The sequence below is a fragment of the Carassius gibelio genome, chromosome A25 (genome assembly GCF_023724105.1).
Source record: "Carassius gibelio isolate Cgi1373 ecotype wild population from Czech Republic chromosome A25, carGib1.2-hapl.c, whole genome shotgun sequence".
In the NCBI taxonomy this organism is placed as follows: Eukaryota; Metazoa; Chordata; class Actinopteri; order Cypriniformes; family Cyprinidae; genus Carassius; species Carassius gibelio.
In genome coordinates, this window is record NC_068395.1 from 6,690,892 (window position 1) to 6,705,369 (window position 14,478).

The 14,478-nt window shown below is 35.9% G+C and overlaps 2 long non-coding RNA genes across 9 annotated transcripts; one reads left to right on the forward strand and one right to left on the reverse strand.

The window, feature by feature from the left end:
• The first annotated feature begins 332 nt into the window (after positions 1-332).
• Positions 333-4,146, forward strand: LOC127946964 (uncharacterized). Of its 5 annotated transcripts, none has more exons than XR_008151199.1 (6): positions 333-558; positions 1,625-1,834; positions 1,960-2,043; positions 2,712-2,816; positions 2,903-2,999; positions 3,588-4,146. It is a non-coding gene; the product is annotated as an uncharacterized LOC127946964 (long non-coding RNA). The 5 variants fall into 5 exon arrangements; XR_008151198.1 differs by lacking the exon at positions 3,588-4,146 and adding an exon at positions 3,133-3,168 and having other exon boundaries at positions 333-568; XR_008151197.1 differs by lacking the exon at positions 3,588-4,146 and adding an exon at positions 3,133-3,168.
• Positions 4,147-6,331: 2,185 nt separating this feature from the next.
• LOC127946966 (uncharacterized) lies at positions 6,332-9,435 on the reverse strand. 4 transcript variants are annotated; one of them, XR_008151203.1, is made up of 4 exons: positions 9,334-9,435; positions 7,835-8,042; positions 7,626-7,709; positions 6,332-6,978 (listed from the first exon to the last, which is right to left on the reverse strand). It is a non-coding gene; the product is annotated as an uncharacterized LOC127946966 (long non-coding RNA). The 4 variants fall into 4 exon arrangements; XR_008151204.1 differs by having other exon boundaries at positions 9,324-9,435; XR_008151205.1 differs by having other exon boundaries at positions 7,835-7,931; positions 9,334-9,433.
• Positions 9,436-14,478: the final 5,043 nt, after the last annotated feature.

Consider the following 14,478-nt stretch of genomic DNA (forward strand, 5'->3'; position numbering starts at 1 on the left):
TGCGCTCTGTAGGGCCTCTAACGTTCGAGTTATGCCATCAGACTAATGCGTTGTGACTGCTACTCTCTCTTGTGACAAAGTCTTGCAGCTGCCTCAAAATCAATGGATGTCAAAGAACTTAATATGAAAACAATCACGAGGGAGAAGAAGGAAAACCCGTGTCTGGATAATCAAAGACGGTGTTTCTCAAGACACCAGATGAATTCCGCACAACTTCTGTCAAATTGCTCGTGGTTGTCTTTTATTTTCTCCCTGCAGACGAAGGCCCCTTGTCACATCTGTCGAATTTGTAGTGTAATTTGTAATTATTACCCATCACGAGGTCTACAGCTCAACCCGTTCTCATCAGTCTGCGTATAAATAACACGACTTTACACTTTCTATTTGCGTGTAATGCATACGCCAAATGCCATTTTTGCGTGCATATGATACGCCAATCCTTCCCATTAATTTCGGTGGAGAGCAGATGCGTCCAAATAACACGCATCATCTTCAGCGGCAGTGACGTCACCAGCGAGGCTCGTTCAGTTCACCTGATGCGCGTACACCTTCAAACAGGTAAGCAAGGGTAAATATATTTTTTTCTTCTTCTTTTTGTAATGATATCACGTGGTTAAGCGTATTGTTTTAATTATTTCAGTATTTCTGCATCACGTTAGACAGGGCCGTGTTTTTAAAGGGCAGTTTATGCTCAAATTATGGGTCAGTGGGCTGCTCAGCTAGCCTACCATTGTCATAAGCCTAAGCTAACCTGTACTGTTTATAGACCTGTTGCAGTTTTAAATAAATTTATGATGGGTCTTCAGCTTTTAGACATGACTAATACAAGCACAACAAAGCACCCAACCCAATATCGCGTGATAATCGTGATCGTGTAAAAAGTCCACACATTTAGCATATTTTTACAATACTAGCCTAACTTTTGCTTGACCACGTCATGTGTAGCCAATACACACACAGTAACTACAGCATATTTACCATGCTTCTCCTACTGTAACCGTAGTTTTACTCTGGACTTTGTAACGCACATAACCACGACATTTACTATGGGTTTACCATAGTAACCATAGTTTTACTCTGGTATTTGTATTTACTAACACACAATAACCACGACATTTACTATGGGTTTACCATAGTAACCATAGTTTTACTCTGGTATTTGTAGTTACTAACACACAATAACCACGACATTTACTATGGGTTTACCATAGTAACCATAGTTTTACTCTGGTATTTGTATTTACTAACACACAATAACCACGACATTTACTATGGGTTTACCATAGTAACCATAGTTTTACTCTGGTATTTGTATTTACTAACACACAATAACCACGACATTTACTATGGGTTTACGATAGTAACCATAGTTTTACTCTGGTATTTGTAGTTACTAACACACAATAACCACGACATTTACTATGGGTTTACCATAGTAACCATAGTTTTACTCTGGTATTTGTAGTTACTAACACACAATAACCACAACACTTACCAGGATTTTACCACAGTAACTGTGTTTTTACTCTACACTATTTGTAAAGCACAGTAACCACTAAGTTTGCCATGCCTTTAATATCTTTTTGTGATGTAATTGTAATTCAGTGTTTTTTCTGTCTTGCAGTTACGTCGGATTACATACTCCACAACAACCTGTAATCCAGCAGATCTTTAAAGAAGCCATCTCTTGTAAAATCTCTCTCTCTCTCTCTCTCTCTCTCTCTCTCGCTCTGCTAGAATTAACAGGGAACTTCAACTCCACGCTCCCAATGCTGATATTGAAGAAGCTGTCAAGGGGGCTGAACAAGTCCTTCAAAGGGTCAACCCTTCACAGGTAATGTTGAAGACTCTTAGTTATAACTGATTTGCTTTAATGAACTCATCCTTATATTATGTGTTAATCAAATATTTTGGTCACAGATCATTTTAACACACTGTCTCAACATGTTTATATTTCAGGAAGGCCTGTCATGAGATTTGAATTTGACCATCTTGTGCATTTATGAAGAAGACCAAAAGCTGCAAAGGCAAACACTTCCAATGGTACGTCAGATACATTTTTCTCAGCATTTGATGTTTCTTAAATTTTGGTTCACTTAGCCCATCAGGAAGAACACTCAACAAAGAGCATGTTGTAGTAATAATAATTCATCCAATAATCATATTATATTGCACAAGCGTACTTGTACAAAATTCTACAACTTTTACTCCTACTGCTGTTATTGGCCATTACCACAGCTCCCATCAGATTGTGCCCATTGTAAGAGTGTTTATATCATGAAGTTTAAATGAAGTCCATTGTATTCTTTATTAATCTTTACAAATTGGTGACGCCTCTTCCTGTTTCAACAGTACATGATATCTGTCCACACCTCATAGTCTGCCTTTCTTTCTATGGTGACGTTACTGAACACATCTGTCTTAGAAGCAAGAGAATGGAAATCCTAGTTTAACTTTTCAAGTGCTACAAATCAGATCTTCAATGAATTTGGGCAATCAGATCACTTAAAGTTGTTCACACAAAGACCAATAACTATAATGAGAAGTATTTTAGCATCCACACCAACAGACAATACTGTTCTCTTAAATCTCTTAAATGTTCCCCTCATTCTGTTAAATTTATACACAAAATTCTGCCTTTCTCTGCCTTTTTCACTTCATCTTCATGCTGTACTCCCTCACTCACACATTCTTTTATGCTCTGTTGTAAGGCAGAAACTGAGAGTTTGCATGATGGCATTTTCTCAGACGCTGAATCTGATGTGTACAGATGAACTCAGGAGCCTACTAGAGTTGCCAAGGAACTTGTGCTTGAAGTATATAATTATATCTGCTTTATTTATATTTTTAAACAACAATAATGATTAAACATGGGGTCAATAAATATTTTCTTGTTTTACAGCTGAAGACCAGAAACGCAAAGAAAATCAGTCAAACCAGTCCTAAAGAAATGAGGAATGAACATGGACTTCTTGTGCCCCAAAAGAAAAGACAGAAAGGTGAAAAGTTTCACATTTCAATTTGTATGTCTGAATTCAATGCAGTTATGTGTGGTACAACATTGATGTTGATCTCTCAAAAGACTTTTCAAGTCCGCAGTTATAGTTTTTCACATATACATATTTTTTATAGCTCCTAAAATGAGCAAATAAGCTGTGATTTGGGAAGGAAATGACTGAATATGGTGAGTACTGACACCTGCAACTGTATTCACCAACACTATTACTCTAGAATGGTTATTGCTGTTATTGCTGACTTATTGTTTTGTCTGTTTGTTTGAATTAAGATGAAGCCAGTTGATGAAGATATCAATTGAATGGCCACTGAGTGCATCACTGCTACCTGAACCCATCAGTTATCTGCTGTGAAGACTGCATTCACAAACCGCTCTACTGCGACAGCTCAGATGTTACGGCCTGTAAAAGTAAACATCACAGCTAAACAACGAGAGCTAGTTGTGGTGGGATTCTTTTGGCCAATATCCCCAACAAGAATCAATGTTAAGTCCAGTGCAACAATTATAAATAAAAATACTATATATTGTTTATTGATTTACCATAACCTAAATACATGTTTTGGCCCTCCAGGACATCTAGACCAGGTGGAGTGTGAGGAGGACCGTCAGAGACTCCAGCCAGCCGAGCCATGGATTGCTCTCACTGTTACCATCAGGCAGACGTTATCACAGAACCTACACCAGCAGACAGTGAGACAAGTTCCTTTCACAGGCAATCAGACTGAACTGAACTCATACCAGTAAAACCATACACACCCCACCAACCTCATATGCCCTGCACTCTTATCAGTTATGCTGACTGGACTCAATATTATTATGCACCCTGACATTCTGTTTGCACTAATTCATACCGTGCTTTACTGCAGAGATGTATGTGTACTGTGATTATTATTGTTTTCAATTCATGCTCTTTGTATAGCATAATTTTTAACATATATTGTTCTCTACCTGAATTGAGTCCCTTATATATGTGTGTTGCATATATATATATTCAGAATTTGTATTTCATATATATTCATGAATTAATTCATTTGTCATCCATACTGTCACGCTGCAGTCTGCACCCAAGACTTTCATCACCTGTATACTTGTGTTCATTGTATTGTGACAATAAAGATATTTGATTTAAATTAGTTACATGTCTTTTGTTCATCAGTTGTGCTGTAGGGTGCTGCATAACAACTGCAAAAAAAATGTATGACATGGAAGATTATGATATGTCCAGGACATGGACAAGCAAGAAGAGGAAGAAAAGCAGGAGAGCTCTAAAAACTTGATGTGATTCTTTGGGGCTCAAGACATTTCACCATGCATGCATTTGCATGGCTTCATCTGATTAGAAAAACATGGTTTTAACATAACCCATTTTTAATATTGTTAAAAATTGTATATCATTTGTCTTAATACACTACTTTAGTTGTCTTTATGTTGTATCCTCCAGTAAAGTACTGCACATGGTGTTGGATAATAAAGTAGGGTGAATATTCTATATTAAGAATGGTGTTTGGTAAATACACCATTTAATTTTGTAAACAATAGATAAATGTGTTTTAATTAAGAAATGAACATTTGGTTACAGTAATGACATTCAGTTAGATGAAGGGCAGGCTGAAAGCTGCATTAGAAGATACTGCATGGACTATAATGCTGCAGGAATTTCATGCACAACTGAAGGTGATGGACAAGGGAAAGATCAACATGAATCCAGTACTGTATAATAAGCAAGATGAGCATGCACATTACTGATGTTTAGTACCCGAGGAGGACAAATATGAGGAGTATTTTACACAGAGACACAAATTAGCTCTTAATATTATGATTCTTTGCATTGCATGAATTGTATGGCTTTGCACTATAAACTACACACTCTCTGTACCTTGTCTTACTGAATGACACATTGACACTGTGAAAGTACAATGAAGTGTCACAGTATATATTGGTTGTTTAAATTGGTGTCTTTGTTTACTTTCAATACTGTATCCTTGCACCTGATATAATTCAATATTTGGAGCCTATTCCAAATAGGCACTGATGTATATTTTTATGGTTCTATTCTTATTCTAAGATAAACATGACTTACAACTTACATATTGGCAATTTGTTGAAAAGAAAAACTAAAAAATTATGACTCAGCACAGTCTGTTGTCCATGATGAGAAAAGGTATGTGTATGTTTTACTGCCCTTCCATCTTCAAGGGCCCAGTAGAGTCCCTTAGAAGAGCAAAAAAATTTACATTTCAAATGGCTGTAAATCAAAGTCTGATTATAGTGTCAAAGAAAAAATTGGCAGGACAACTACTTATGCTATGCTAATTAAATAATGTTGGACAGAGTTTTCAAACATATATGGAAAGGTGGTATAAAGGTGTTTAAAAAAGTGCACTTAGTAAAATATCGAATTTCAGCCTGCCTCTTAAATATGTCATTAATGTTTACACAATGAACATGTTTAGATGACCCTTTGTTAAAAAAGATTGCATTTTCCCATTTTTTTAATTATTAAACATTTTAAACTACATTACCCATAAGCCTCTGCCATTCTATCGTTTGAACGCGAGTAATATTAGCGCTGGTATTTGGAGTTTATTGGAGTTGTGCTTAGGGTTAGGGTTACGATTTCGGTAAAGAGGTAATTTCTCACGACATAGCAACACTGCATTGTTAACTGAAGGTGTTACTGACGTAATAATTACAGTCAAACGGACTTTGCAACATTAAGCGGTTTATAATTTGGGTTAAAAGATAGTCCAATCACAGCGAGTTCTGCGAGAGCCAAGGGAACGTCAAAGCCAATGGCAACCCAGTTGAGCAGAGGCGTCACACTAACTTGTACATATATGGTCATTTATGCCGGGAGCTTCCGGGTTCCTGTAGTGAATGGACAGAAGCTGCAGTTACCCTGATGCAGCAAGAAATACGTTGATTAAAGGTGTTTTTTTTGTTTTGTGTTTTAACGAAGGTATAATGATTCCCATTGTATTGAATAGGCTACATTGTTTACACTAATATTAGTGTACAGTACTTAAACTCAAAAGTTTGCATATACTGTGTGAAAAATAAATGTCAAAATGTTTCATTTGCTCAAAAAAAAAAAAACACCTCTGAAGATTATTTAAACACAATATTTTTCTACAACTCAATTTTCCTTCTGTAATATTTACAATGTATTTATAGTGTATTAAAGGTAAACAATTTATCACATCTACGTTTCATGGAAATGGACCCTAAAAACTTGCCATTCTTAGATCCACCAGTTGAACTATAGGAATAGAAAAAAAAAAAAAAACATCATGACATCAATCACTCATTGTCTAGTCATTTTACAGTGTTTATTGATATGTCAAACTTTTCGCAGATAAACATAGTGCCCAGAACAGTCTCTCTCCAGTTTATTCCACTATGAAAAAAAAAGAAAAGTTGATAAAAAAAAAATGCATAGAGGTAACTAAGTGAAAACAAACAAACAAAATTGCAACAGAAACTCCCTTCAAAAAACATAAGTTTAATATTCAAAAATAAAAAGGGAATTTGTTTACAGAAATCCTGACAAAAGATGCCAAAGAATAATCAAGGCTACAGTTGAAAATATATTGTTTTCTTCCCTTTATCAACCAAATAGGCAAAAATGATTAAGAACAATGCTCCAATATTTTACAATTATCACCTTTAAAAACATATATCCTGTAATCATTGTTTGCCTCTATTGTGAATAAATGCAAAACAAATAAATGGTTAATAATAATTATTATTATTATGTGTATATATATATATATATATATATATATATATATATATATATATACAGGAGTGCTTATAGTAGAGATTGGAGTGATGAATGTAGAGGTTGGCAGTAAAGGACTGAGAGCAGATGTGTCACACAAGAGAGGAAGATCTGGAAGCTTTTGAATGGGCTGATATTGTGAAGAGCTGATGAAGAATGATTAAGTAATCTGTGAGAAATCCTGCAAGAAGAAACAAAGATAATTTATCACATTATGAACAACAAAAACACTGACAACAACAAATGGCAGAATACAACATACTGTAACTGCAGTGTGCATAGCAGTAATTGTACAGTATTGTCTGTTGGTGTGGATGCTAAAATACTTCTCATTATAGTTATTGGTCTTTATGTGAACAACTTTAAGTGATCTGATTGCCCAAATTCATTGAAGATCTGATTTGTAGCACTTGAAAAGTTAAACTAGGATTTCCATTCTCTTGTTTCTAAGACAGATGTGTTCAGTAACATCACCACAGAAAGAAAGGCAGACTATGAGGTGTGGACAGATATCATGTACTGTTGAAACAGGAAGAGGCGTCACCAATTTGTAAAGATTAATAAAGAATACAATGGACTTCATTTAAACTTCATGATATAAACACTCTTACAATGGGCACAATCTGATGGGAGCTGTGGTAATGGCCAATAACAGCAGTAGGAGTAAAAGTTGTAGAATTTTGTACAAGTACGCTTGTGCAATATAATATGATTATTGGATGAATTATTACTACTACAACATGCTCTTTGTTGAGTGTTCTTCCTGATGGGCTAAGTGAACCAAAATTTAAGAAACATCAAATGCTGAGAAAAATGTATCTGACGTACCATTGGAAGTGTTTGCCTTTGCAGCTTTTGGTCTTCTTCATAAATGCACAAGATGGTCAAATTCAAATCTCATGACAGGCCTTCCTGAAATATAAACATGTTGAGACAGTGTGTTAAAATGATCTGTGACCAAAATATTTGATTAACACATAATATAAGGATGAGTTCATTAAAGCAAATCAGTTATAACTAAGAGTCTTCAACATTACCTGTGAAGGGTTGACCCTTTGAAGGACTTGTTCAGCCCCCTTGACAGCTTCTTCAATATCAGCATTGGGAGCGTGGAGTTGAAGTTCCCTGTTAATTCTAGCAGAGCGAGAGAGAGAGAGAGAGAGAGAGAGAGAGATTTTACAAGAGATGGCTTCTTTAAAGATCTGCTGGATTACAGGTTGTTGTGGAGTATGTAATCCGACGTAACTGCAAGACAGAAAAAACACTGAATTACAATTACATCACAAAAAGATATTAAAGGCATGGCAAACTTAGTGGTTACTGTGCTTTACAAATAGTGTAGAGTAAAAACACAGTTACTGTGGTAAAATCCTGGTAAGTGTTGTGGTTATTGTGTGTTAGTAACTACAAATACCAGAGTAAAACTATGGTTACTATGGTAAACCCATAGTAAATGTCGTGGTTATTGTGTGTTAGTAACTACAAATACCAGAGTAAAACTATGGTTACTATCGTAAACCCATAGTAAATGTCGTGGTTATTGTGTGTTAGTAAATACAAATACCAGAGTAAAACTATGGTTACTATGGTAAACCCATAGTAAATGTCGTGGTTATTGTGTGTTAGTAAATACAAATACCAGAGTAAAACTATGGTTACTATGGTAAACCCATAGTAAATGTCGTGGTTATTGTGTGTTAGTAAATACAAATACCAGAGTAAAACTATGGTTACTATGGTAAACCCATAGTAAATGTCGTGGTTATTGTGTGTTATTAAATACAAATACCAGAGTAAAACTATGGTTACTATGGTAAACCCATAGTAAATGTCGTGGTTATTGTGTGTTAGTAACTACAAATACCAGAGTAAAACTATGGTTACTATGGTAAACCCATAGTAAATGTCGTGGTTATTGTGTGTTAGTAACTACAAATACCAGAGTAAAACTATGGTTACTATGGTAAACCCATAGTAAATGTCGTGGTTATTGTGTGTTAGTAAATACAAATACCAGAGTAAAACTATGGTTACTATGGTAAACCCATAGTAAATGTCGTGGTTATGTGCGTTACAAAGTCCAGAGTAAAACTACGGTTACAGTAGGAGAAGCATGGTAAATATGCTGTAGTTACTGTGTGTGTATTGGCTACACATGACGTGGTCAAGCAAAAGTTAGGCTAGTATTGTAAAAATATGCTAAATGTGTGGACTTTTTACACGATCACGATTATCACGCGATATTGGGTTGGGTGCTTTGTTGTGCTTGTATTAGTCATGTCTAAAAGCTGAAGACCCATCATAAATTTATTTAAAACTGCAACAGGTCTATAAACAGTACAGGTTAGCTTAGGCTAATGACAATGGTAGGCTAGCTGAGCAGCCCACTGACCCATAATTTGAGCATAAACTGCCCTTTAAAAACACGGCCCTGTCTAACGTGATGCAGAAATACTGAAATAATTAAAACAATACGCTTAACCACGTGATATCATTACAAAAAGAAGAAGAAAAAAATATATTTACCCTTGCTTACCTGTTTGAAGGTGTACGCGCATCAGGTGAACTGAACGAGCCTCGCTGGTGACGTCACTGCCGCTGAAGATGATGCGTGTTATTTAGACGCATCTGCTCTCCACCGAAATTAATGGGAAGGATTGGCGTATCATATGCACGCAAAAATGGCATTTGGCGTATGCATTACACGCAAATAGAAAGTGTAAAGTCGTGTTATTTATACGCAGACTGATGAGAACGGGTTGCTACAGCTTTAACACGTCCTTAATTAAAAGCATATTTAAGGTTCTGTCAGAGGCAGGAACGTAAACAGATGGCTTTCTGTCAACAGTGCGAGCTTTGAAGAATTCATATTATGGACGCACATTATGATCTCGTTTTGTAACGCGAGATGTCCCATTATCACTCTTGAAACAACAACAACAATAAAAACCTTCATTCACGTGCAGTCGCTAAATTTTTTTATTTTTATTCATTTATTTAACTATTTAAAATTAATTCAAGGCGGTAAAACTTGTGGAACTGATACCGTTTAGTCCGTAACGAAGTCTACATTTGCAATATTTTGAGGTTCACAGACACTCAGTGCTGAAAAACTGGAAATTTATTCTGAATTAAATCTAAATGGAACTGTTACAAGAGAATTTGCATTAACAGCTCGTGACATTATTTATGACTTGATAAATATATTAATAACGGTTTCATTTGTGCATTGTGGAAAGTGTATTCTGTAGTATATTTTGCTTTCAAAAATTCAGATGAGCAAGCGAGGAGCAATCAGTTCAATTATCTTCAAAATATTTACTTCAGCACAAAAAAAGGTCAGCTAGATAAAACCGGGAAATCTCATTACAGCATGAATGTATTTTCCGGGCGGTTTGTCGTTGTTACTGCCTGATTTAGTGTTAGTATTCCTGTTTTTCAAACACAGCGGCGCTGCTGCTGCATCCATTTAAATGTATAAGCCAGATTTGTGTTGAATTTGTCACTTTAGGTGTTTTTACATTTCGTCTTCGCTTCGCTTGGAGCTACGCAGCCCGCTTTATAATGACTTAGTTTTTATTCATAATCTCTTCCCTCCTGTTATTCAGGTTCCTACAAAATTGCTTTGCGGTTTCACAAAACATAACAATCCTCGGTCTTTCTCATCACACCTTTAACGAGATATTCAGACAGACAGTAAAATGGACAAAAGTGTATAGTTTTGAATTCTATTTTGGTTTCGTCCATAATGTGGAGGTTAACTGTACAAATCTATACAAGCACACTAATATGTGTAAATTCTCTCTTTATTTCAAATGACACTCATGATGTTTCTTTGCAATCTTATTTGCACTTCGAACATTCAGAAGTCCCTCTCTAATGTTCCTTATTAATTACATAAAGATTGACATTACCTTAAACCTTACTTTGTATTCCATGTCTTCTAGAATGATCATCTTGCTGACATGCAGTCACTGGAAAATTGACGTTATAAGAGAGATATGTTTTGTCTAATAATTAGAAAAGCAACAAAAACTTGATTTCTCAGCAGGATAAAATTAATTCATATCAGTCATGATATCACTCCTTGAGGTTCCCAGCATGCAGCTTTATTCCAATGCATGCATTGGGGAAGAACACCTGGAGGTGCCCAGGCCAAATGGATTAGCATGGATTAAGATTGGGATGAAATGGAATCTTTTCAGTTATTGGCAAGATGGGGGTTGCTAATTACAAGAAATTGCCAAGGGTCCTCGTCTCGGTGGACACTTGGATGCCCCTAACAATGGTATAAAACACTCAGTGATGTTACATTTGAAATTATAATGTGAATAGAAAGAGTCACCAGGGAGAGCAGGCAAAAGGGAAACTAATTCACTTCTTGATGTCTTGCTTTACATTGCTTACTCTGCCTCTGCGTGGTCTTAATTTAGAGGAATGGACAGAGCACCATCTACAATATCCACCCACTGTCATAAGATCATTTGATGTACTTTAATAGGACAGTGTATGCTTAGAACCCGGATTAAAGCTAATGAATGAGCCTGGTGCTTATAGAATTGGAAAAATCCATGGTACAAATACCTTTCAACACTGATATGAAGTGTACAGAATATTTAAGTTCAACTTTTGCACAACCATAAGAAGAAACTATGAGACATACAATTCCTTTCAATCATATCTGGGAGCAGGATGAAAATAAATGCATTTATGACACTGTTCATATTTCTCCATTCTCAGTCGCTTGTGAACTTGGTGGTTTCCAAGTTCAGAGGCCTTTACGTGCTTTCATTGTCTCTATGAACAAAACTTTACTTAGATGCCATGCACAGCTGTCAGTCCATAACAATTACATGGAAAGGCATTTAGAAATCAAGACACATTGACTTAAAACAAACAATGTTTTGGAAAGATGTATGTGTCTACATTTAATTCAAATTAATAAAAAAAATGAACATTTTGCTTGATGAATTGACAGTATTCTTTTTTCCTTTTATGTATTCATACTCCATAATTTTTAAGAGGGCAACTGGGGCCAAATTAATATTTTAATAAATGTACAAATGCACAGAACTGGATATAAAACCAACAGTGCAGAACCGTTAATGATCATGGCAGCTCTCCTCATGATGAACACGATGATCTCAGGAGAAAGCAGTTTTTCCAGAGCCACGTGGCATATGTCTGACCTAACTGATCACAAAGAATTTTGGATTTGTCCATTTATGGAATGGAATTTTGGAATGAATAGTCTGCACTAATCATTTAGTCATTACTCAGTTTTGTGATGTTTTACATTACTGTCTTCAAGAGACATTCCCCTCCAAGTCATTTGATAATCTTAATGTGCAACTCTGAAGTTGATGGACTATGTTTTAAATAAAATGGACTCAAAAATGTATTTTCATTAAGGCTAATCCAGTTGGAGAATTCTTTACTTATATAATTTTACTTTGACACTATCAGTATGAAAATCATGGCTAACAGCGTATATATATATATATATATATATATATATATATATATATATATATATATATATATATATATATATATATATATATATATATATATATACTAAACTAAAACCTAAAATTGACATTTCATCATTTAAGACTCAAAAAATAATTTTAAGCACACAAAAAATGTTTTTTTCAAGCATGGATTTGTATTTTAACACAACAAAATAGATTCCAAATTATATTTACTTTTAATTTGCATTTAATTTTTTTTTTTTTGTGACATATCAGGACACAACTCTGTATAATGACATATATGACACAGGTATTACAAGGAGAGGGTGACTTATGAGGACATAACCCGTGTCCCCATTTTTCAAAACGCTTATAAATCATACAGAATTAGTTTTTTTGAGAAAGTAAAAATGCACAGTTTCCTGTGAGGGTTAGGGTTAGGGGTAGGGTTGGTGAAGGGCCATAGAATATACAGTTTCTACAGTATAAAAACTATTACGCCTATGGGATGAACCCACTTTTCACAAAAACAAAGGTGTGTGTTTGTGTGTGTGTGTGTGAGTGAGGTAAAGCATAACTGGCCAGTCAAAATGCCCCAATATAAAAACAATTTGTGTGTGTGTGTATGTGAAGGTAAAAAAAAATGAATGCCGGTCATGCAGGTTGACAAGAAAATTATAAACATGCTCGATCCATTCATATAATTTTGCTACATGCATCGACTCTGAGGAAGGTGTCAGTCTTAGCTTTATACCACTGGACCCTGTCAATATCTAATCTCATAGTCTGAGCTCTCTTTTGACTGATGTACAATTGATGATTTTATTGCGCAGGCTTCATCTTTCTGCCCCTGACTGTCGCATCGAGTCTTAATGAAAATAACGAAACGTGTTTTTGCACACTAACACAACGGCTTCTGCAAACAGTTCGGGACTATTTCCACTTGACGCGCCCTTAAATACACTGAAAATCGAACTCCGCCTTGAAGTGTTGAGCAAAAATGAATTTCTAAGGCCGTGGCTGCCGACTTGGAGCAAACTCCAAACACCCCGAGGAAATTCAACTAATGTCGCCTAAACAAATAAAACCACACACACAAGATTGCTTATTAAATTACTTCATAATCACCAAAAATCCACCTCCAACAGAATCACGATTATTGCCATAAATATTTTGTCAGGTGTTTTCACAAGTCAGGAAAGCTTTTGCTATGGATATATTATCCACTTGAGTGACTCTCATGATGAATTAAACAGGCCGTTTTTTTTTTTTTTTTTTTTTTTTTTGAGTAAAATCGAAAGAGGTTTTGCTTTGATTAGCTACTAATTAATAGAAAAGCACAAAATCAACAAGCATAACACTGGCTTTAATATCAAGAAGATGTTCTTTCAGAGCCGGAAAAGCCAAATAGGTCGTTCATTTAATGATCATTCATGCAAACTTTCCCAACATAATACTTTAAGTAGAGCATCTTTTTCTGTCGCTCTCTCTCTCTCTCTCTCTCTCTCTCTGAAACACCCACTCACCCACGCACACACACACATAGCCTAATTTTTAATAACAACATGTAATAAAATCGTAAAATAATGACCGGGAGCGTGAAGTCAGAAACTGTATACGTTTATTCATAACTTTTGGTTTTAATTTATAACTGTGTTGTTTTTTTAATTCTAACATGTATTTAAAATAATAACAGTAAAAAAAATCAACAAAATATTTTTCTGAATTTTGAACATTTGCTGGTGTACCACCATATAAGGAATTTGGAAATGATAAGATTTCCCTTGATAAGTTGAGATGGTTTTGTGTGTGTGGTGGGGGGTGCTCCCCTTGCTTTCCCGTGTTTCTCTCGCTCTCGCGCTCTCCCAAACACACACACACACACACGCTTGGAAGCAGAGGGTCGGCGTAAGGGAAAGCTGGCTGGACAGATTTAAGTTTACGCTTGATCGCGCTCTGGAGTGCAGGCCAGCGGAGAGAGGGAAAGACAGCACCTGGCCCGGCTTTAGCATCCCCATCTCGCGTTATTGACAGCCTGATAAGCGGGGCCCGGCCGTGCTGTTTCCAGCGGAGATCTCAAGAACTCTGCTGGGTGGCACTGGTTTCACAGGGTCTAAACGGCGGCAGCACTTGATTCTTTGTGTTCTCCCTTTTGGAACATGCATACTTTTACGAATCTGTCGTAATCTTTTGTATAAAGATAGGCC